Source organism: Bactrocera latifrons, unplaced genomic scaffold (genome assembly GCF_001853355.1).
Source record: "Bactrocera latifrons isolate USDA-ARS-PBARC rearing strain unplaced genomic scaffold, ASM185335v1 scaffold_63, whole genome shotgun sequence".
NCBI lineage: Eukaryota > Metazoa > Arthropoda > Insecta > Diptera > Tephritidae > Bactrocera > Bactrocera latifrons.
In genome coordinates, this window is record NW_017537301.1 from 776599 (window position 1) to 799015 (window position 22417).

At 37.3% G+C, this 22417-nt stretch overlaps 1 pseudogene; it reads right to left on the minus strand.

Annotated features, from left to right (window-relative positions):
- Positions 1-1819: 1819 nt before the first annotated feature.
- On the minus strand, positions 1820-10706 carry LOC108975222 (annotated as a pseudogene).
- Between the last annotated feature and the right edge of the window lie 11711 nt (positions 10707-22417).

Here is a 22417-nt window from a genome sequence, read left to right on the forward strand (position 1 = left end):
TCGGTGTCAAATTGTACCGATGCGACCAACTGACTGAGCCGTTGCGTGAGATATCATGTTCAAAAACTTRGTTTGTGGAACCACATATTGTCCAAGTTCATATTATTCGATTCGGGCCAAAAATATTCGGTTGTCATTGAGCAGTAGCGATTCCTATTCACTGTAACGTGCCGGTCTTAATAACACCTCCGGCCCATAAACCGCACCAAGCCGTAGTTTTTTCGGGATGCAATGGTGACTCCTGGAGCACGTGTGGATTACTGCCTGACCAATAACGCATATTTTGCTTATTGCGCAGCCATTCGCCCAGAAATGAGCCTCATCGTTGAAGATAATTTTTCGATGAAAATTTGGATAATTTTCAAGTTGTAGTTCAGCCCAATTCACGAATATACGACAATTATGGTTGTCAAGCGTTTTCAATCTTTGCGTCAATTTTACCTTGAAAGGATGTAGGACTTAGTATTTATACTTACCCTTGAATGCTTCCTGTTTGATCGTGTGTAGACGTTACATATTAGGAAGTGGAAGGGTAATTGTGAAGTCTGAGAGAGAGAGAAATCGGAGTATGGGAGCGCTCGCGATTGGTGAGAAGTATGAGAAGGAAGAGGAAAACTATGGGTGACTGTGGGTTTRAATGTAGTTAGGTATTCTTGTTTTATATGTGTATTCTTCAAATTCGCTTTGTATGCCTAAARCATTGCTCTCACTCGCCTATAGTTTTGACAAATTTTTTCGTTTCCGAGATATTTGGGGCACGACTACCATGAAATCATCCAGCAATACAACTTACTCCTATCATAGCGTTAGCAGTGTCCGCCTGTACGGGTGTCTGTGCGTAAGAGTGAAGAAAAGGAGGAGACGACGACACTCGTTGATATGATACAACATAATGCACTCGAGCAATTTCCAGTTATGTAATTTTAACACCAACACTCCACACCGCGCCGCAGCAGCGTGCCATATTTTTCCCTTTTTGACATSTGCAACATGACCGTAATATTTATTGTGGAAGCGAAYGCACAATTGCAATAAGTCCCACGCGCTCGCCCCCCGCATACAGCCCTTTCGTGCCAAGATGGCTGAGCGGCCAATACACTCCTGAAGCGTGCATTGACTTGACAGCAAATGAACTAAGCAAGTATTCCAGCGGGGCAAGGTGCTGCTATCAAATACCGAAGAATGGCCACGGAGTCTGGGGAGGGGTGCTTTATGTGCGAAATGCGCCAAATTAAAAAATACCAACAACATTTTCAAAAGACGTGTGGGAATTCTGCATTATGGAATATTTCTATTTTCAAATCATTTCAATGCTATACATTTGGGGGAACCTGCGAATGGCTKGCTTTTGTTCGCTTTTGATTTTGCACTTTGTGCGCGAGAACATGCATTCCGTGTGCAAAGCACTCAATCTCTTTTAGCTTTGTCCCCGAACAACAGACGGTGCAAGCACTTCAGCAGAGCGGCGAAGGGAACAATCRACAGCAGCAGASCCAGATCAAAAGCGGCGAGCACATCCAATGAGTGGTAAGTGTATAARCTGTGAGRGGAGCGTGGGGAGMAAATGTGGATTTATTGAAAATATTTAGAAATAATTAGGAAGACTACCTCAAGTCGCGCGCAGGTGCCTGTAAGTGATGCGCGCCGCCGTGGCGTAGAGTGTATTCAGTCCAAAAGATTGCGGTCTCTAGAGGGGATATTGACTGATCAAATAAAAGCGCGCGYCTGAGTCTGTGGATGGATAAGCTTTAAATCTGAACTGATAAGACAGCATAACTTCATTAAGTATCCATTACTGTACTCACCTAACAGCGCGTCTCTATATACCGTTRTGTATAATATCGTATATCGCACGCTGCATTCTCGCGGCCGTTAATTGGACGCCGAGTGTTAGCTGCATGGCATAGCCATCGGCGACTGYCTTTGCSGCATTCACATCATGATCGCAGAAGACGGGTGGCATTATCATCGGCACCGCATGATAAATCGCTTCGTATATGCTCCGTAGGCCCCCGTGTGTGATGAACGCTCTGAGACGCAGATGGCCGATGGCTGAGTACGTCTTGCTGTGGTAACCAGGCGCTCAGGCGCACATTAGACGGCAGAGCACTGATTTGTGTGGCATTGCCTTCGAATTTTCAGAGCAGAGGATACTGTGGGAGTTTTGCGAAGCTCTTCGGGCATATTGGCAGCGCGCACCGCTACCACCATCGAGCAGTAGATGACACCCGCAGGTGTAGACGACATAAAGTGCTCTTGCTCTTGTGGTAGTTTGTTGGCTGGATGACAATGTATGCAGGCGATTTCGGCTACGCTTGGGTAGGTCACACTGGCATGCACGTTCTGTAGTGTGAATGACACGTTGCGCCCCAATAGGTAAGGGTAAGGATTAAGACGGCCTAAGTGAGTCTGTGGACTCTCAGACAGCGTGGACTTATGCGGTGCAGTACTGGAATTTAGAAATGGATATATTCGAAAATTTTTCTGTCTAWARGCTATGAAGGAAGAGTTAAGGATTYCCTGCTAAAGTTTTAAATAGGTTCGAAGAAAAATTCAATGGAAAGGTGCGATAACCACTGCTGTTTTTCTTCAAATAGAGTTTTTCGTTTTCTTCTGGCTTCCTTGATTGAACTCTGGAGGGTAAGAATAACAGGTGAAAACTAACGGCGAAAACCATATAGTTCCTCACTATGGAAGGAAATAATGTTTCCACTACTTATCYTGCTCTTGTCAAAAGTTTTAGAAGTGAACCGATTTCTTTTTTCTAGAGGCGCCTGGAAGATTTCAAAGTGTAAATATTTACTCACCTTATGCAGGAGTTCCACCGTGACATGTATAAAAACATTTCGCAGGCGTTGCAAGAAATCTATGGAATCAGTGAATGTGGTGAGAACATGAGGTGTGACAGCATACACATTCGGATTGCCAGCCGAAGGCAAGCTGCCCGTGTAGAAAATGAACAGTGTTGATGTATTGTACATAAATGCCACGCCCAACTGATGTACTAAACCGAATGCGCATTCGGGAAAAGCGCCGTCGAGAATGACTAAATCGTAGCTTTTCGAAAGCAGTGAATAGGCTATTGCTGTGTCGCTCAGAAAAGTGCGACAGCTTTGGAGAAAATAATGTAAATTGAAAACTTGACTATAAACATTGACTTAGGTACTCACCTCGACCGAATAGCATAGAGCTTGCCACGGAGTTAACGGCAGTTTTCCATCATAACGCGCACCAACCAAACCCCAGCCCATTTGTTCTTGTATATAATCAAAAAGCTGTCCTGTTGCCACCTCTTCTAAGAAGCATATTTGAAGCCACTGACAAAAGCAATTTGATCTTCCCTATTAAAAACAGAATAATAATTTTTAGGTGGATCTGATTTTTTTAATAGTCTTCAATTAGTCAATTACTTCTCAAATAGTTTTGATTTACTTAACTAATTTTAAATTGCTCAGTTATTCTTTTAAAACTCAAATTCTTCTGAAATATTTCATAATTCCTTTTTAATTATTCTACAAATTTTTAATTACTTTTCAATTACTCATTACTTTCCAACTACTTTCTACTACTCAAATACTACTAAAATACATTTTAATTACTTTTTAATTATTCCACTACTTTTAAATTACTTCATTATTTCTCAATTACTCAATTCTTTATCAAATACTTACTTCTTTACTTTTCATTTACTCCATTACTTCTTTACTTTTGAATTACTTAATTATTTTTCAATTGCTTCCTTCTTGCCTTTCCAATTACTTCTTAGATACTTTGGAATTACTTGGTGACTCGCCGCTTCGGTGTTTGCATATAAGGAGGATATCAGGACATACGCGATCGGCGGTATAATACTCATTTTTGTTACTTTTTTCAATCACAAAAAATTCTAGATATTGCACTCGATCCAAACTACAATCAGTAAATGATAAACATGCCGCTTATTTGGAGGCTCCAACCCATGTTTTCCCTATACAAGTAGTGCCGGCACATGCGACACTTTCAAAGATTACTCATACGCCTTGGCGCACGCAACAGTTTTCTATTTTTACGGCAACGAATTCCAAATTASAACTTCTATAAATACAACCATACTTTTATTTGTGGACAATATTTATTTCCGGAGCATGTTTTTTTTGTTTCTTAATATAAATCACAAAAATCTTCGAGGTCAGGCTAGCTCATGTGCTCGTATTGCCTAAGAAAAAGTAATAAAGAATAATACATTAAGTCACAAATATGTTCGTGCACTTAACTTAATTGCTATTAGGAGACTTTTTAAAACTATTCAATTATATAACATAACTACAAGAAAATAATTATAATTCTATTAAATATTCCTTTTCGTTTCAGAAGCTAGATTTTCAATGGAAATATACAAGTGATATTTTMTTTATTTAAATATATCCAAATACATAGATCAAAGAAAGAGACTGACTCTCAAGCCGTGGTCTTATTATTAATTGCAACGAGTGATAATACTTGTATGTGTTCGTGCTCAAACCGGAGTCGTTGAAAATTGTAAAGGTGTTGAGCTCTGCTGTATCCATGTGGCCAATATGGTCAACCACAAAAGCTTGCGCCTTGCAAATTCTTCTTGCTCAGAATGAATATAATATGTCGTTTGAAGTACTTGCTTTCATTAAGGTTTACTGTGCTATAGATATAGGTGTACTCTTCGAGAATCTCACAATCCGAACGCCACATTGCAAATTTACCTGTAAATAAGTCAGTTAGAATCACTGCGGCATAATGTTCTGGATTACGAAACTTTCACAAAATCGACATCTTCTGGACATCATACTTTCAATGGTTTAAGCAAATTGGTTTCAATAGAAATTCTCAGACCTTTGACAGGCTTAAAGCATATTTTTCATACTAATAAATTTGAGAAGATGAAGCCCATTTCTAGGAKTTTCCTGGCATCACTAGTCAATTACTTTTCAAATAGTTTTGAATTACTGAATTMATTTTCAATTGCTTAATTACTATTCTATAATTCATATAGTTCTGAAATACTTTTTAATTATTCCACAACTTTTCAATTACTCKATCATTTATCTTTAAGAGGAAAAATTGGTTGAAAGAATATTACAAGAAGACCAATATCATTAAGCAAATCAAAAATAAACGAGTGGTTTCAAAGTTAGAGATGGACTTTCTTCTACGCTCTGCATAAAACTTTTATGAAACAATAGGTGATGTATGATGGACTCGACTAATGTCAACAAAAAGTAAAAAGAGATAACAATCGTGTATGTCACAACTAACAATCGCCTGATTACAGGGGAAAYTTTGAAACAAACATTTTTTTTTGTGGACTTCGCCTTCAATGCTATAAAAATCCGTATTATTCTTGTTAATATTTATYAAGTTATATTTTTTTATAATATTTACTTATATTTTTTGACTAAATACGAGTACGTTTTATAAAAATTCATTGTTCATTCATTCAATCGTGGCATTAGGGACGCGCAAGGCTTTAAAGGTTGTCTAGTGTTTGGCTGTTGACGACAAGGGGAGGTTTCATAGACTTCCTCTTGAAAGCACTGGGATTATATTATATTTCAACCTAATCGTTTTGGTTTTGGGTATCTAAGGCTYTCGAAAGTAGGGCAACAGCTAACGATCGATGATAAATTAAGATAGTATAGAATAGTTTAACTATTCGTTTGAAAGAAAAAATGGAGTATGCCAAAATGAATTACTTCATTAACCTCCCTTCGCACGAGGATACATACATAGGATATACACACAATCTCACACACGTGCATGTAATACTTAATTTCTTTGATAAGGGTCCGTGTTGTGTGCTCTTGTTTATGGTAATACATAATAAATGAACTGCGAAGAACTATTAGCTGAACTTTCGACCGGTCAACTTTTGTTTCAAGGGCCGTCAGGCAACTGCTCGTCACTCACTCTCCCGGTTGGCCAYTTAACTGGCACTTGGCTTTTATGCTGACTTTTAGAGACGTTCAGCAGCGTTGCTCTTTCAATGCCACAAAATGTCAATTTTAATTATTTATATTCACTTTTCATATGCAAATACCAAACACTGTAAATTTCGAAATTAATTTCCTTGTCCATATTTTACACTCGATTAATTTGTTCGAGCATTATTATTTACTTAATTATGAGGAGCGATGTGCAAACAAGCTGAAATAATGCAAATAGCCCGCTGGTCTACAGGCGGCAGCCGGCCAAGCGGGCGGGAAAACAAAAGCACACACTCATACATATGTACAAACATATAAACTTACATACGCATAGTTTCAAATAAAATGTGAATACGAAATGATGAATTTCCACCAAAAATGCCAACAACTGCTCATTGAAATATTGAATAAAGGCATTTTGACATGTGTAATTATTCGAAATTCTCAGTACTCAAGTGCAATTATGACAGTTGCTAAGTTACAAAGGAACGGCTTGAAAAGGGTTAATGAATCAAAATTTGTTTTAAATGTATTCTATTGACATGAACGGGCACACTGAAATGAATAAATGAAGGATATTGAAAATGTTTATGAATCTAAATTTAAAGATTTTAATTTCGTAATTTCCAAAACATTCTACTATGTTACTTGCACTTACTTACTGAAGGTCTTTTGATTTTTTTTGATGCCACACTTCTTTAGGCACTGTAACAAATTGAGTTAGCTCTAACGAAATTATGCTGCAGAATGATATCTCGTCACTGTCGCAGCGAATGGAGCATCACCTTCAGAGAAGTTTAGTATTTATATTATTTTAATTTCAATTTAATATTTGGATGTTGGCAACTGTGCTAAAAATTTAAGCCATTAAAATATTTAAGAAACATTAAAAACAAAATATGGCTTTTGATTTAAGAAAACTTTTGAATAAAACTTGTTTGCGAAGCGTTGCCACCTGTTTTAAAAATTTGAGCCAGTAAAGTTTTTGAAAATCACTAAAAATAAAGTATGCCTGTGGATTTCAGAAAGTTTTCGGGTAAAACTTCTTTGWAAAGGGTTGCCACCCGATTTTTTCACTTATTGCATTGCATAATAGTAAACATTTTGTTTAGAGTTCGTTTTTGTTTCGAAGATTTTAACAAAAACATGTGGAATCAACGATTTGAGTGCGACAAAACATAATGATATTACAAAAACTTGCTTACTTTCAGTAAGTATTTTGTTGGTCATATCTTTTACTTTCATATTGCTTCACATCGATTCCGAATTTACGTTATAATACTCTAACAGCGCACTAATGGTGTAGCTTGCCATACTTTATTAAAAAAAAAACACAAGCAATTTAAGGTTTTTAGGAATAGAAGTAACGGTTTATCAAAAATTTATATCATTATACTCATTAGCGAAATGAATTTAGTAGTGACTAATAAATTCGCTATAGAAATGTCTACAATTATGGGGAGTTTAACTCGATATGGCGATAATGCTCCCAATGTTTCGAAAAATATGGCTTTTGATTTAAGAAAGTTTGCGGGTAAAACTTTGTTGGGAACTGTTGCCACTTACTTTTTTAACTTTTAATTATTATTTTTTATTGTTCTTTAATCCTTTATTGCAAAAATTTAAGAAAGTTTTTAAAGACTTAAAACTTCTTAGGAAAGGGTTGCCATCTGCTTTAAAGTTCAGATTTAATTTTTTTCACTTTAATTCAATAATTTATTATAAATAGAAACTAAAGATCTTAAGAAGGTTAATAATATTTTAAGAAGTGTTGCCAACTATTTACGTTTTGTTTGTAGAAGTAAATTGGCAAGTAAAATACTGCAAGATAAACATGAAAGTAAGTAGGTTTTTTTGTCTGTCTGGTTCAAATTTGTTAGTAGAAATCATATTTAAATTTTCATTAAACAGCATTTGCTATTTAGTGGTTATAACTACAGCACTATCGGAGACCAAATTTAAACCTTAAGAACAGGCACACTATCCTCATTGCAGTGTTGTGGAGCTGCGCTTTAATATTTGCCTTAAGTCAAATATATGTTTTGTTAAATTACAAGAACAATTACAAAAACATCAAAGTGCATACTATGAACCAAGTAGAGCAAGCAATAATTTACTTATTGCAAAAAGAAAAAGAAATCTATTAAAGTAATTTATTGACAAAAAGCAGACGCCTCCTGCTTATTGGCAAGGAGAACTTCATAAACTTTATTATTACCTGTCTACTCGGGTGACAGCAAGGAAATAGCAATATGATAAAGGTGGAGAACAAGTAATGATGCATAAATAAATAATAATATATAACAAGTTGGATGCACAGTTGGTTGCACAGTCGCGTACAWGCTGCACGCTGTCTCTCTATATAGGTTGCTAGTAAGACACTTGAAGAAACGCTACCTGCTGCACTTTTGTACGTTGAAGTACATATGTACAACTAATATATTTTCATATACATAAAATATAAATCAAGTGAAAAATATTTGTTTAGAAATGCATGGGGACTTCTTCTACCACTTCGCTCAGCTAAATTCAAGTATTCTTGGTAAAATAAGCTTTCTTTTATTACTATACACATTGGTTAATGATAGAAGGGTTGTGAAAAGGCAACATCAACTTTCTAAGACCACTGCCAGGCTGTGTTAGGTTACGAGGTTGATACCAAGAGAGATCGAATGCAACACCTTCGGACGTCCTCTCTTTTGCAATGATAAGAACTTCTAAGAGTTAATCGAAAGGCCTTTATGTATTCTTAAAGGTTTGGGTCTAAGTTTTCCATAGCTGTTGAGTCGGTTAAGAACGATTCTTGCGCGGTTCACCGAAGATATCGTCCAAAAATCTCTGGAAATTCAATTTCGCTATTAGAGCTGCTGCGAGGCTAGTCATATATGTTTCGGGATAAGGGAACAAAGCATATATAAGTCGAAAATTGATTTTTTTGTTTTTAAAAATATTCTCCATGAAGATCTAAACACTTTTGCATGCAATTGAACCAATTGTCGACGCACATTTTTCACTTTGATTGAGGGATCTCCAAAGCATTCGTTCTGATTCCCCTTTATGGTGGACAAACGTTGACCTCTTAGCTTATTTTTTAAGTGCGGGAATAAAACGAAGTCATTCGGCGCTAAGTGAGAACTTTTCGGTGGATTAGTCATCAAATCGATGTCTTTGGAGACCGGTTTTCTTGATTTCTTGAAAGGCAACTGACAATCAAATAGCTGTACCATATACCCCTCAGAAGTTATTATTCCGCGTTATTCCAGTGATATTGTTCCGACATGCACACCTTTTCCAAACGTACTCGCTACTATTTGCTTGAAAGCGTTTCGTGCGTGAGCAACTTTGCTTCATCGACCGTTGTTTACTTTCATATTTTGGATGACCTTCACTAAATTTGTCTTGAAGTGATCTACGACCTCGAATGAATTCGCCATACAATCGATATATACCAGTCTTAGATGGAGCTTCATTGCCAAAAAAATTAATTAAGGTCACCGATGCACTTTTGATGACTTAATCCAAGTGGAAAGTGGAAAAAAATCCCCTGAAAATGTTCACGATTTAATTAAATTTTTTTGCCGAAATTAATATTTTAAGCTACTGTAAGCAACACAAATATGTTAAGATAAAATGATAAATAGCCAGTGTGCAACACTAGGGTTGCCAAATCCTGAAATTTTCTGCAGTGTAGTCTGTATCTCAGATACATGGTGAGTTCGTGATCAACACTAATCTATCGCTTGAACTCTATCTATGGTGAATCTCACTGTCCTTATTATTACAGTCACAGCTGCTATTTGTAAGAATGTTTTTTTTATAGTAGGGAGATTCGTTAAAAGCCGGACTGTGGACTCGAATCCACTAAAATTAGCATACTCCCAACTCAAAACTCTCCCTTGCAACCAACGGTTAAGTATTACTTTGTGTTTGTGAGAATATAAAGTGCTTTATATGCAGATTAGCTGCTCCTCAAAATTCATTAAAGCCCAAATCGACGTCGCGTAGCCAGTTTTCCCTGCTGGGTCGGCTCTCGGTTGCAAGGCGATGAGCGTACATTCGAATTTGTCATGCTTGTCCAAGCTCTGATTTCCGTCTTGTTATGCTTGTATGCATATGTATGTGTATGTGAAGGACAATGGGCTTGCTCCTGCCGGTGGCGCCTGGCAATTGTAACCGGCTTAAGACTTCTACATCTTCATCTTCTGCAGCACGTCTATTTATTTTGCATTTCTATGTACATTAAATGACTATGATTGTGTTGGTGTTTTGTATGTGTCTGTTTGCATGCTGTGTTTTATTACAGATAAATTATGAAATATGCTTGCGCTTGGCTCAGCCAAGATTATTCAAATACGCAAGAATGAATTTCTCTTCCTACCGCCCGCGCACCGCCCACACCGCTAGCGTCGTTGGGCTGCGGCTAAGACATCGGCTTCTTTTAGAAAATGACAAAATCGCATTAGACGCCATCAAGTGTAAAATTTCTAAAAAGCTATAAATTCATCTTCATTGTCTTCGTTGTGGATTTTCTCGAAATGTGCCGCTATTGCAAGGCGCTTTGTCTCCTCTTTGAGATATCCACATACACGCGCGCACACATATATTCCGATATTTACATACCATTCGGCTGCCGCACAATCCGTTTGCTTTGACGCTGACTTCCATCGGTAATCCGTAGTTATCCAACTCGCCCAGCGTCAAGTCGTTACATTTAGCATAGGTCTGAGTGATTTGCTGTTGATGAGCCGGCCGGCTAGCTGGCTTGCCCATATTGTCAAGCTGCATAGGCGAATATTTAATTGAATTGTTAGCACAATAAAGGAGCTGAGTGGCTGGAGAGCTGCAGTGGCGGTTGCGTGTGGTGTCTTTTGTCTGCTCATTCGGCCGCTGCGTTCGTTAGTAATTTTGGCCGGCTGTGCCCATTATTATGCTATGTGTACCTCTGTCAATTGCATCAGTACGGCCGTTAAGTAAGAATTTTAAGCGAGCCTTAATGTTACACACAGAAAAATGTTCTGCGTCATGTTTTCCATCATTATATGGCAGAACTCAGGCCGAACATTTGAGACGCAACAATTGCCGAACCTGCGAGTCACCACTCTTTTTTATTTGTGCCGCATATTAATGTAATGATAATAACAAATTGTGGGGCGAGATCTCGGTGCACTAATGTACCAAATTTGACAAAAATGAATGCATGAATAGATTTTCTAAAATGAGTGTTAGATTGAGAGTCATAAGAGCGAGAAGACAAAGAGTTATTAAGTTACTCACAACCTTGCCCTTAGTTCAGAGTTATCTGTCATTTTTCTTTCAATCCATCGTGCTGTCTATTGAACATTTTCTTAGTACGACTGCCTTTATCTATTTGCAGTGAAGAGAAAATCCTTCTCTTATTTATTTCGATCAATACCTATTTGGTTTTGAACTCTTCCGACTAAGTGCATACCGCCGTGGATATCGAATATCTTCATTTTCATTATGCCCGGTTCCTAGCTTCATACGAAAAAAGGAATTTATGCATTTCCGCCTGTCGTTGCAATGTATTATTGCGTGAAGTGCTCTGCTCTTAGCTGGAAAGAAAAGCGGTAATTGCAATCATTCCTAATTACAGCTGTTGACAGCTAATTAGAAAAGACAATTATTTTTTAGTAAATGATGTTATTTTCCAATAAATCTCGTATATTTATTGTATTTTCACTTATTGCATTGAAACCTATGTTAAATTTAAACTCTAATATTAAACATTTTGTTTAGAGTTCGTTTTTGTTTCGAAGATTTTAACAAAAATATGTGGAATCAACGATTTGAGTGCGACAACTACTTAGCAACGAAATTATTTTATCAACAAAAAATAATGATACTACAAAAACTTCCTTACTTACAGTAAGTATTTTGTTGGTTATATCTTTTACTTTCATATCGCTATAGAAATGTCTACAAATATGGGAGAGTTTAACCCGATATGGCGATAATGCTCCCAATGTTTCGAAAAATCGGCCCCAAACCATCTTACTGTTAGTTTTGAAGGTGACTTGGGTAGCTTGTCATCACTCATGGGCTGCTAAAAATCTTTTACGTCGACCAATTTTCTTGAACCCATCACTTGATTTTATAAAGGCAGTCCAGTCAGGAATTAAGCGCTAATATTTATTTTACTTGATCTTCTTACAAACTACTCTTAAACGGTGATTTATTCCCTACATTTCCAAAGAAGAAACACAGACACTCTTTTTCAAATGGCCGCGGTTCCGTTTCTGATGGTCCATCCCTTAGTTCAATTTTCGATGACTCGTTCTAGAATTTTGATAGTTACCCGCGAAAGATGAGTGCTATGTTATGCTCCAAACAGCGGGATCGTTCGAAAAAACTTTATATTTTACATGTCCCCACAGGCAGCAGTTTAAGGGTGTAATATCACACGAGCTTGGTGGCTAGTCTACCGATAAAATACATGAAATTATCTGCACATTGAAGTTTTTTCTCAAAACATTCGTTAGTTGATGCGATATGTGGAAAGTGGCGCCGTCTTGTTGAAGTCAAATGTTGCCGAGATCACAAGATTCATTTGCGGGCATCAAAAATTCGGTTGTCTTGGCGCGATGACATTCTCACCGGCATCTCTTTTGAAAAAATATGGATCGATGACTCCGCAGGCCCACAAACTACATCAAACCGTTGTTTTTTCGGAATAGTGTGGCAGTTCTTGAATGTCTTCAGGTTGCTTTTCGCCTCAAACGCGGCAATTTTGCTTGTTTACAAGCCCATTGAGACAGAAGTGAGCCTCGTTGCTGAACAAAATTGTACTCGAAAAAGTCGTATCTTCTTGGAACTTTTAAAGAGGCCATGAAGCGAAGGGAAGGTCGAGCGGCTGTATTTTGTACGCTTTCATTTTATGTTATATATATAATAACTTTGAAATATATAAACATATTTACTTAAGTTGAGGGATATTTCATTTTACAGTTATCGCCTCTTCATAGGTGAGTAATTGAATTAAACTGGTCTTAAGGAAAAGACCAAGTCTTTTAAACGCTTCTAAAGCTAATAAAAATAGCTTCACCAAATTACTATGGCCTTAGAAGAACGTTTACGCGGTTCGCAAAGCTGATTGCTACTGCTGCATTTGAAAAGGAGCTCAACTTATTGCACATACAGCAACATTTATAGCGACGAAAACGCTCAATTGCTTGACACGTTTTACATACAAAAATAAAGGTACATACATATATATATTTTATATTATTGCGGCAATAAAAATCGTCATTTTATCACTGCTGACCTCTCGAAATAACAACCAATAGAAAAAAAATAAAAACAGTCAAAATAAAAATGGTAAGAAAAGAAGTGGTGGAAAAAGCGAAAGAGTAAAATAATACATGATGTTCCCCATGCTATCAACTCGTGTATTCAAAGTGAAAATGTATTTATATACTATATTATATTTATATACATACGTAATAGTTTCTAAGCAACTGAAGATTCCCAGTGAAGCGATATGTTCTTGAGCTATTATAATCCTCCTCAATGAGAATTCGCATTTATTGGAAAGCTATGTTAAATGTACTTAATAATATATCTAATGGATGTTCCAAGCAATAGCATTTTGTTGACATATTACGATTGAGTCTTTTGATGACTTCGCTCTTTGGACTCTTGAAAAGTTCCAAATAAATCCGACGTTTTCGAGCCAAATTTGGCTCAATGGGTATGCAAACAACCGAAATCGTCGATTGGGCACAAAGAGCAACCTGAAGAGATTAATTGCAATTTCATAACAAAAAAAAAAAAAAAAAAAAACGACTTGACATTGTTTGTGGGCCGGTGGAATCATCGAACCATATTTCTTCAAAAATGCAATTGGTGAGAACGTACCCGTCAATGGCTATCGTTATAACGCCATGATAATTATTTCATGCCCAAAATTGAAGCTCGGGAACTCGCGGAAATTGGTTATAACAAGACGGCGCTACTGCCCACACATCGCATCAATCAATGGATTTATTGAGAGAACACTTCGGTGAGCAGATTATTCCACGCTTTCGGCTGGTCGACTGGCCACCAAGATCGTGTGATTATTTCACACCGTTACACTTTTTCCTGTGGATATACATATGTAAAGCCTAAAGCCTATGTGGACAATCMCGCCTTGATTCATTAAAATTGAAATTTCTATGTTTTTTCGATGTAATGTATCATCGTAGAGCTCAAACGAGTGTAACATCATAAAAGTAATCAGCCCTGGATACGATTATAGGCTATTAAGAGAATACCCCTCATTGACACACTTTGCTGTCCTTACCTTATGCTTGACTTAGTTCTGGAATGACAAGCCGAAAAGTTAAGAAAGTACACGGTCGCAGTTTTATTTATCTATTTGTTAGTCCACCTTTAGATGAAAGTATGGAAAATAAATCTCATTAAAAGTCGAACAAAATTTCGTAGAATTTGCAGTTCCTTCCAATTCCTCAGACGGACTGTGAAAAAAAAACCAAAATTACCTCTGAAGCCCTAAAGACAGCAGAAGATTTATGACGACGTAGTGCAATTCACTGTCTATTCTAAACTATTGACTGACCGCATAGTTGATTTGATTGTGCGGTGTATTGGTTGGTCCACCACTGCATCGGTTGCCTTGCGGTTATGCGATCTTAGGCGGCTTTTGCCGACTCTCCGCTCGATCCGCCCAGTGAAGATGACGCTGAGATTGCAAACGCCAACTCTTTGCGTCCGCATGCCAAAGCGCCATTGCGGGTGAAAGCCTGACCGACTGCCTAAACGACTGGCCGCCGCTAACTTCTTTAAATATTCCTTGCTGTGCTGGTGTGTCTACAAAGTAGCTGTATCCACTCAATTTTTGCAACAATTTCTATCAATTTTTAAAATTGCCGCGTTATAAAAGCACTTTGTTGCTTCGCCTCCAATTGGTGTAAATGCCGAGTGAAATCCTAACGGAACTTGTTACCTTTTTTACATGCCTTTTCGCATTTCAGCCTTTCAGCATTCGCCGGCGCCTTTGCACGACGAGTCCACTGTACATGTGTGTGTGTGTGTGTGAGTGGCGAAATGTGCAGGTGCTTTAGTTAAATGAAATTTTTTCACAAACTTCTCGCACGGCTCACTCCGACCGGCGCGCTCCATCAATACAAATTGAATTTTAAGTTTTTTCCGGTTTTCAATTTGCGGCTCCAACGTCATATGTACGCCTGTGTGTGCGTGTGTAGGCCACATTCACTTTGGTCATGTCCGTCGAGGCGTAACGGCAGCACGCAAAGGACTCCCTCGGGCATTGGGGGTTGAGTGCGAAATTTCTATTTTTCCATAAACGCGCATAGCCGAGCTGCCCACGTGCAATTTATGACTTGAATTAGCCTAATGTATTGGCATTGCCGCTCCGCCTCAGCGCCGGCACAGGCCTCGGATTGTTGGCTATTGTCGGAATCTGCGCGCGAATTTCGCTCCTCACTTTTATTATTATTATTCGCTGCAACAGTGAATTGATTTCGATGTTAAAATTAAATCGATAGGGAACTGTATTTTGGCCGATGCAGCAAAAGGTGGCGTCGTAATAGCAGCGAAATCCGCTGGGACGTACTGATTTGTAATTTGATGTCTGCATTGGAAGCATTTAAATTCGGAGGTGGTTTGCATAATTTATTTCAAATTGATCGCCCCACCCGTGATGTAGGTGTTTTGCCGGAGCTCGCAGCTCGAAATCAACTTCAACTCACACGCAGACTTAAGTAGAAGGCTGCTCGAACTGATTAATAATAAATAAGTTTTAATACTACAATTAAAAAGAGGCTTTGAAAAACATTCGATAAGTAAGTGAGTCAATGTTTAGAGTTTAATTTAGAATCTATAGCAGGGTTTGTAATCTTTAAGTGTCGACATGTTTGCAAGATTTATTGAAAGAACCGTTTAGAGAAGCTTTTACCAGTTCCAAACTGTACATATAAGCTTCAGCCAGTTTATTTAAGCTTTTCTTATTACCTGTTCTCTCCAGATATGAACCGGAAGTCATGAGAGCCTCATGAACTTCGGAAAAAAATATTAAAAATTATTTAATTTAATCCCGCCGAGTGAAACCATGTTTGCTCCAATGTGGTAATATGCAGCCAATTTCTGTCAGTACTTATCGGGTAATCAGCACTTTTAAATCCTTTTCTGATTTAAGAAATACTGTCGGTTTATCTTTCTCCGCCTTTCTAAGAAACTGTTTTGCTATTCCATACACTCTGAACCAAAGTTTTACAATTCTTGAGAGGGTCCTTTTCCTGACAAACTGTGGACGTGATTATTTTTAGTAGTGTAGTCCAAAGCTCTAAGCAGTATTTTTATCTATAAGCATTAAGAGGTTGTCTCTTGTTTCATCGGAAACACTACCTTATTCCAAAGCTCTAAGCACTATTTTTATCTTTAAGCATTAAGGGGTTGTCTCTGTTTCTGTTTCATCGAAAACACTACCGAAGTTCTTTGATCATACTTTTTTTATCTAACTAAATTTTTAGGTGGAAAATTATCTTAAGAAGCAGAAAATTTTAATTGGAAATAATATGTCAGAGCCAATGTRTCACTTTTTTTGTAGTTGTATTAATTGATGTTTAAAAGGTCAAGGGACCAAGAAGCAACTTTTGTTATCGTGAAAAAATGGATAAAAAGGAATCTCGCTTGTTGATAAAATATAGCTTTTTGAAAGGAAAAAATACAGCTTGGTTCGACGAGTTTCCGGATACTGCCCCAGGGAAATAAACTATCAAGGATACGTATGCTAAGTTTAGACGTGGTGAAGAAGAGGTTGTTACTGATGAAAACAACAAAAAAACAAAAAATAAAAAATAAAAATGCATTCGATGAACCCGCTCTAAAGCATAAAAACGAATCAGTCGGTTGGCAAGTTATAACGTCTATATTGTGGAATACGCGCGAAATAATTTTTATTGACTACCTTGATAAGGTCAAGACCATCAACAGCAACTAGATCATTATTGGGTCATTTGAAGGACGATCTCATGCATGGTGTCACAAATCAGTGACAACGATGACAAAAATCGATGAAATATGTATCAAATTGATTCCGCATCCATTGTATTCTGCAAATCTGGCCCCCATCGATTATTTCCTGTTCTCAAATGCTCGCTGAAAATAAGTTTTCGTCGAATGATGAAGTGATCGTACAAACTGAGACCTATTTTGTGGCGTATCACCCTTGAAGGGAACTGTGATAAATAAAAAAAAAAAAACGAACGCATTTTGCTAAAAATATGTTTTAATATGGTAGGCCGGGAACTTTTCAATTGACATCGTATGGAGACGTAGTATTGTTCTAAAACTATTATCATTGATAGAAGACATTGTAATATGGCATAGCGCTCTTTGTCTCCAATCCAAGTCGTTCTTCATCCGCTATGGTTAAAGGGTTAGATGGGCCAAAAGAAACCAAGGGGTGTAACTTAAAAGTGCCATACACCTGATGGGGTGTAATTGGCGTTGATGAATGGCTCTTGGATTTTGAGAACCCCAGAACCTACAGTTCTGCTTATTAACAAAGCCATTCAAATGAAAATGAGCTTCATCACTCATAATCACGATATGCTCTTTGCCTTAAAATAATTGATCTCTGGTTTAAATAATAAAATTCTATTATTCTGGTTCTCTGTTCAGTTGTGTACCTCTCCAATACAAATTCTCCAAGTGTTGTCTATATAATCTGAAAGAAAAAAAAAAAAATTAATAAACGAAAAAGTTATTAAACTTTTACACCCTTTGGTATTTTTTTGCCCACCCTGTATAATACGACATATCAAAGGTACATACATATTTGTACAATGTCTGCTGAAATTTTGATATACAAATATCGAAAATTTAGCCGTTGAGACCTCATCTCCCTGGGTGTCGTGCCCCCCGATTTCAAAAACTCAGTTTCAAGAAAAACGTATTTAAGGATGGCGCACTTAGCTTAGTTAGCCTCCAGCATTTTATAAGACAAACAGAAAAATCGATTTTTTTGAAGTTTTCGAACCCGACGAACTCCTTAAAAATAGTGTCAGATATTAAGTGCCAATTGAATGTTCTTTCCTACTTCCTCTGATCTCAAGGCTCTAACTTATTGGATCTCATACGTTCAGCCATCCAAGTAAAGTAAATGAATTTTGAATATAACTAACTTCACAAACAATCTTCTATTTGCTATCCAGCGCTAATGTAACTTAATTTAATCAATTTATTTGTAAAACTRCGAACAACATGTTGCTAGAATAAATCGTTTAGATATATTTAAGCCTCAAAATTCCGAACTAAATCTTACTCACCAAATGAAAAAGCTCGCACATCAGTTGTCTGCAYGAAGCTTCTCAGTTAATTTTTTAACTGACCAATGGTGTTGATTTTTGCGCTTTGTGCCACACGCCTACCGTATCCCACCACACACCCGCCCCCTTTGTGTTCGGTTGGTGAGTAACCAATATACAAAATAACGAAAAAATAATAATAATACACCAACAGTGACCGTTAGGGGTGGCGCAGAGGCAATTCGCGTGCACAGTGCCCCCGTTGAGAATATGCGTACGCCAAATGTGGAAAGTTTTCTTGTCTCTGTTCGCTGTTGTTGTTGTATACAATTTTTTCACATTTCTGCGCGAACGTGAATAAGCTAGCTTGCACTTTTGCTAAATTTTTGTATGGTTTTTAGAAACCGAATTTATGTTATTGCCAGCGGTCGGTTATTATACGTGTGCACACACACGTAAGTTGCGGCCAGTGTCGTTATTGAGCCTGCTACGCGCCGGGCGCTGGCCACTCATGGCCGGCGAATAGTTGCAAAAGTYGAATAAAGCGTTTGCGGTGCTGTTGGCGCACACTTTGCGCCCAAATTGCGAAATCTACGTTGATGTTGATGTTGCTGTTGCTGTTGCTGTTTTCATTTTTATGAGCAATTTCATTTTGTTTTTATTATTTTTAAGTGGAATGCTTTAAAAAGGGAAGGAAATGAGCCCCCGGTGCAGGTGTGTCTGCGTGTTGGCCACGCGTTCAAAGCATGTGGTTTGGTTTACCGAAAAAAGGCGGTTGCAAAGAATGCTCTAAAGTTGATGAGCATGTGTGTATGGATGTGTATGTATGTATGTGTATGAATGTATGTGTATGCAGTTAGGTTAATGAAAGATGGTTGCACACTTTCACTTTAATTTAATGGTCATTCGTTCTTTTACGCTCTTMATGGGGGCCCTGCTTTTATGGCGAGCAACGGTGAGTGTCGATGTGAGTACCTATAGAGCATATATGTATGTAAACATATGCTGCATATTTAAATATATAAGTATATACTTAAAAAAATGATTTTGATAGTACAAATTTCTGAATAAGACCAATTTTTTCAGACATATTAAAATTATATGAATATATAGTAATTGGRAATTGGCTTTTCGGTACAATTTTATGATTCTGTGGAGCAATCTTAWTTCGATTAGCTGCAAAAATCAAATGTCCTATTAAGCACGGATATAAGTGACTCAAACGGGTTTGGATAYGTATTTAACCAAGAACTGTCACCTCAATATAACTTGTGCAATATTATTTGCCACTATAATAACAATTAACGAGTAAGCCCCTAGCACTGAACCATTGCCTACATTTCAGCGCGCAAGAAAATTTTACCAAACTAAAATATTAAACCTGTCCACAGTCGGTGCCTCGTAACCGAAAAAAATGTTTTCCAAGCAACAACAGTCGATGGAAAAAAAGTTGGTGCATGTTTGCTACTACAACAACATTCTACGGCAACCTACCAGTAAACTTAATCAAAATCTTTTCAGMTCTGCTATGTCTCTAATATATTATATGGTATTTTCAAGTATGCATGTCAATGTTCGTTCAAGTTTAATTACGAATATTCCAAAGTACGTAATTCTTTAATATTCCCAGCACGCGGCTACGCTCAGGAATTTTCATTTAAACGACGCCTTTCTTTTTTTCARGAGATTCAGGAATGTATATGTGCCTGCAGAAGAACAGTTAATTGTGGTACTTTAACATATACATATATGCGGAATATAGAATTTTTAATAGAGCCAATATTTAATATGGCTTTTAGTTGTTTTCGAACATGCAATGTACCAAAGTTACACTGTGTGCAAAAAATAGTAACAACTCTGTCGTCGAAATATAATTTTTTTGGTTGGTATGAATGCCAGTGATACCCGTGATAAATTTCACATCAAATTAATTGTTAGTGATTAGTATACGCTTGCTTTTYTCAATGAGTGAAATTAGTCAACAAGAAAGTTCCATTAAATTTTATGTGCAGAGCCAAATTTCTGGTGCCGAAGCGTTCAGAATGTTTGAAAGATTTGTTGAAGGTGTTATTTTTTGTCRTTGGGARGGATGAGTACGTGTTGACGACGGACCACGTCCACGACGGCCATCAATATCAACTGATGATCAAGACAACAGTGAGAACCATTTTGAAACATAATTTGGGTTAAAGAAAAGTGAGAGCGCGGTTTGTTCCAAAATCACTAAATTTTTTTGARAAACAGACTTAATAAGGAGAAAATTAATTTTCTGAGAGAATTTATATTGAATTTGAACGATCATGGCAGCTGTTCGCCATGATACCAGAGATCGATTAAAGTAATTTGTTCGGGGATTTAATAATATATGCCGCATTTCGTGAAGATATCTCGTCAAATGAAAAAGTTCTCCACAGAAGAACTTAATTTTGATGGATTAGTTTGTATAGCATCTATATGCAATAGTGGTCCAATATCAGCAATTCCGCAAATAAGCAGCCTCTTTGAAAGGGAAGCACGTTTAAAATGATATCACGAAAACAAAGTGACTAGTTTCCACTAAAATACTCAAACAGATATGGTGTATTGTTCAGTGTATAACAACTTTTCCGGAATAAAAACTCTATTTTTTCTTATACTTAATCGAAATCATGATAAAAATCCAATTACTGACAGCTTCATTGGAGAATAAGAAATATTCTAAAAGTGAAAAAGCATTCCAAATAAATTAAATTCGAAATTTCTGCGTGTACTCCTCATACCAAAAACATTGAAACATACACACACATACACAGATGCACCTCTGTATAATGACACTCCCATTGTCGCCGCTTTCCCCTGCTGTAAAGTAACTCTGTATATAATTGAGTTATGTGTACAGTTATGCACTTCATATTTGTTGTGTGTGCTTGTGTTAGCAAGTGAACACGCTCGCACTTATGCTGTTTCGCTCTCCCCCCTCATGAAGCATCTCCATTGCCAACGCAGTTGCAGAGCATTTCCCTTTAACCTTTTTTATTCGCTGATTTGGAAGTTGTGCGAMTTACGCTACGTGCACCCGCAACACCGAAATATCTGGCAATTTGCACAGCTCAATGCTTCATACCAAAAGAGAAAGGGCAGCAGCAGACACAACCTTGTTTTTTGTCGCCTGCAGCTCGCGTGCTATTGCGTTTGTGCATTCTGGCTTAATATTTCGCGTTCGCCGGATATTTTCCTTTAGCAAACTAACTTACATTCAAGCGAGCGCATCTATGAAGACGCTTGCATAAATATGTATGCGTGTTACCGTTATATGCGTGCATCGACTCAAAGGGGTGTGTGCATTTCTTCTGGGGAAGAAAATGAAATCACAATAAGATTTTTACAGTTAGTTAAGTTTGCTTTCCTGCTTTTGTCGTTGCTCTCTTGTATGCGAAATTGCATGCWAGATTTAAGAATATRTATGTATGTACAACAATCTTACGCGTTGGTATTAACGGGACTTAGCTATCTTAAAAATGTCACACAACTTTTTGGGAATTTAATTCCTTGCTTATTTCATTACACTTGGTGTTATTTCGTGAAAAATGATTCAAATTGGTTAATTCATCTTTTTTTTTGTTTATATAATCTTGTGATATTTATCTCACGTCAACTGCTGTTATGGGTTGCGTAGTGACTTCAAAAAGAGACTCTATAAGACTTAGAAAAAGTGATTTTCACACAATATGTAACATGTAAGATCAATTAAAAAAATATCTGGTATTAATTTGAATAGATGGCGAGATATCGGAATTTCGCATTGYATTGGTTTATGCTTAGTAATGGAAAGATAGGAATTTGTAACGGAACGCGGACGTGCTTGAATCACAGAGACCAAATGCAGACTGCYAGCTCTGACAAACACTGATTGTCTTGCTATGCGCTTGGTTGGAACTGTCAGGGAATTACTTAGCATGAGCTGCTGAAGCACGGCTAAGCTCTCATTCGGATCTACACTGTCAACAATTGGAACGTCTGAAGTAAGAAATCGCTCAGAAGTGGTGTTAGCGACTCGCCAGGAGTTTCGTTAATTCGGGTGGATGCTATTCCGAGCGGAGATCACAGAAAAATAAAAAAAATTTCTCTTGCATTTATATGTACAGATATCCAAGCGACTTTGAAATCAAAAAAGTCTTCCATAAAAATAACGAAAAATTGTCTTGATCTCTT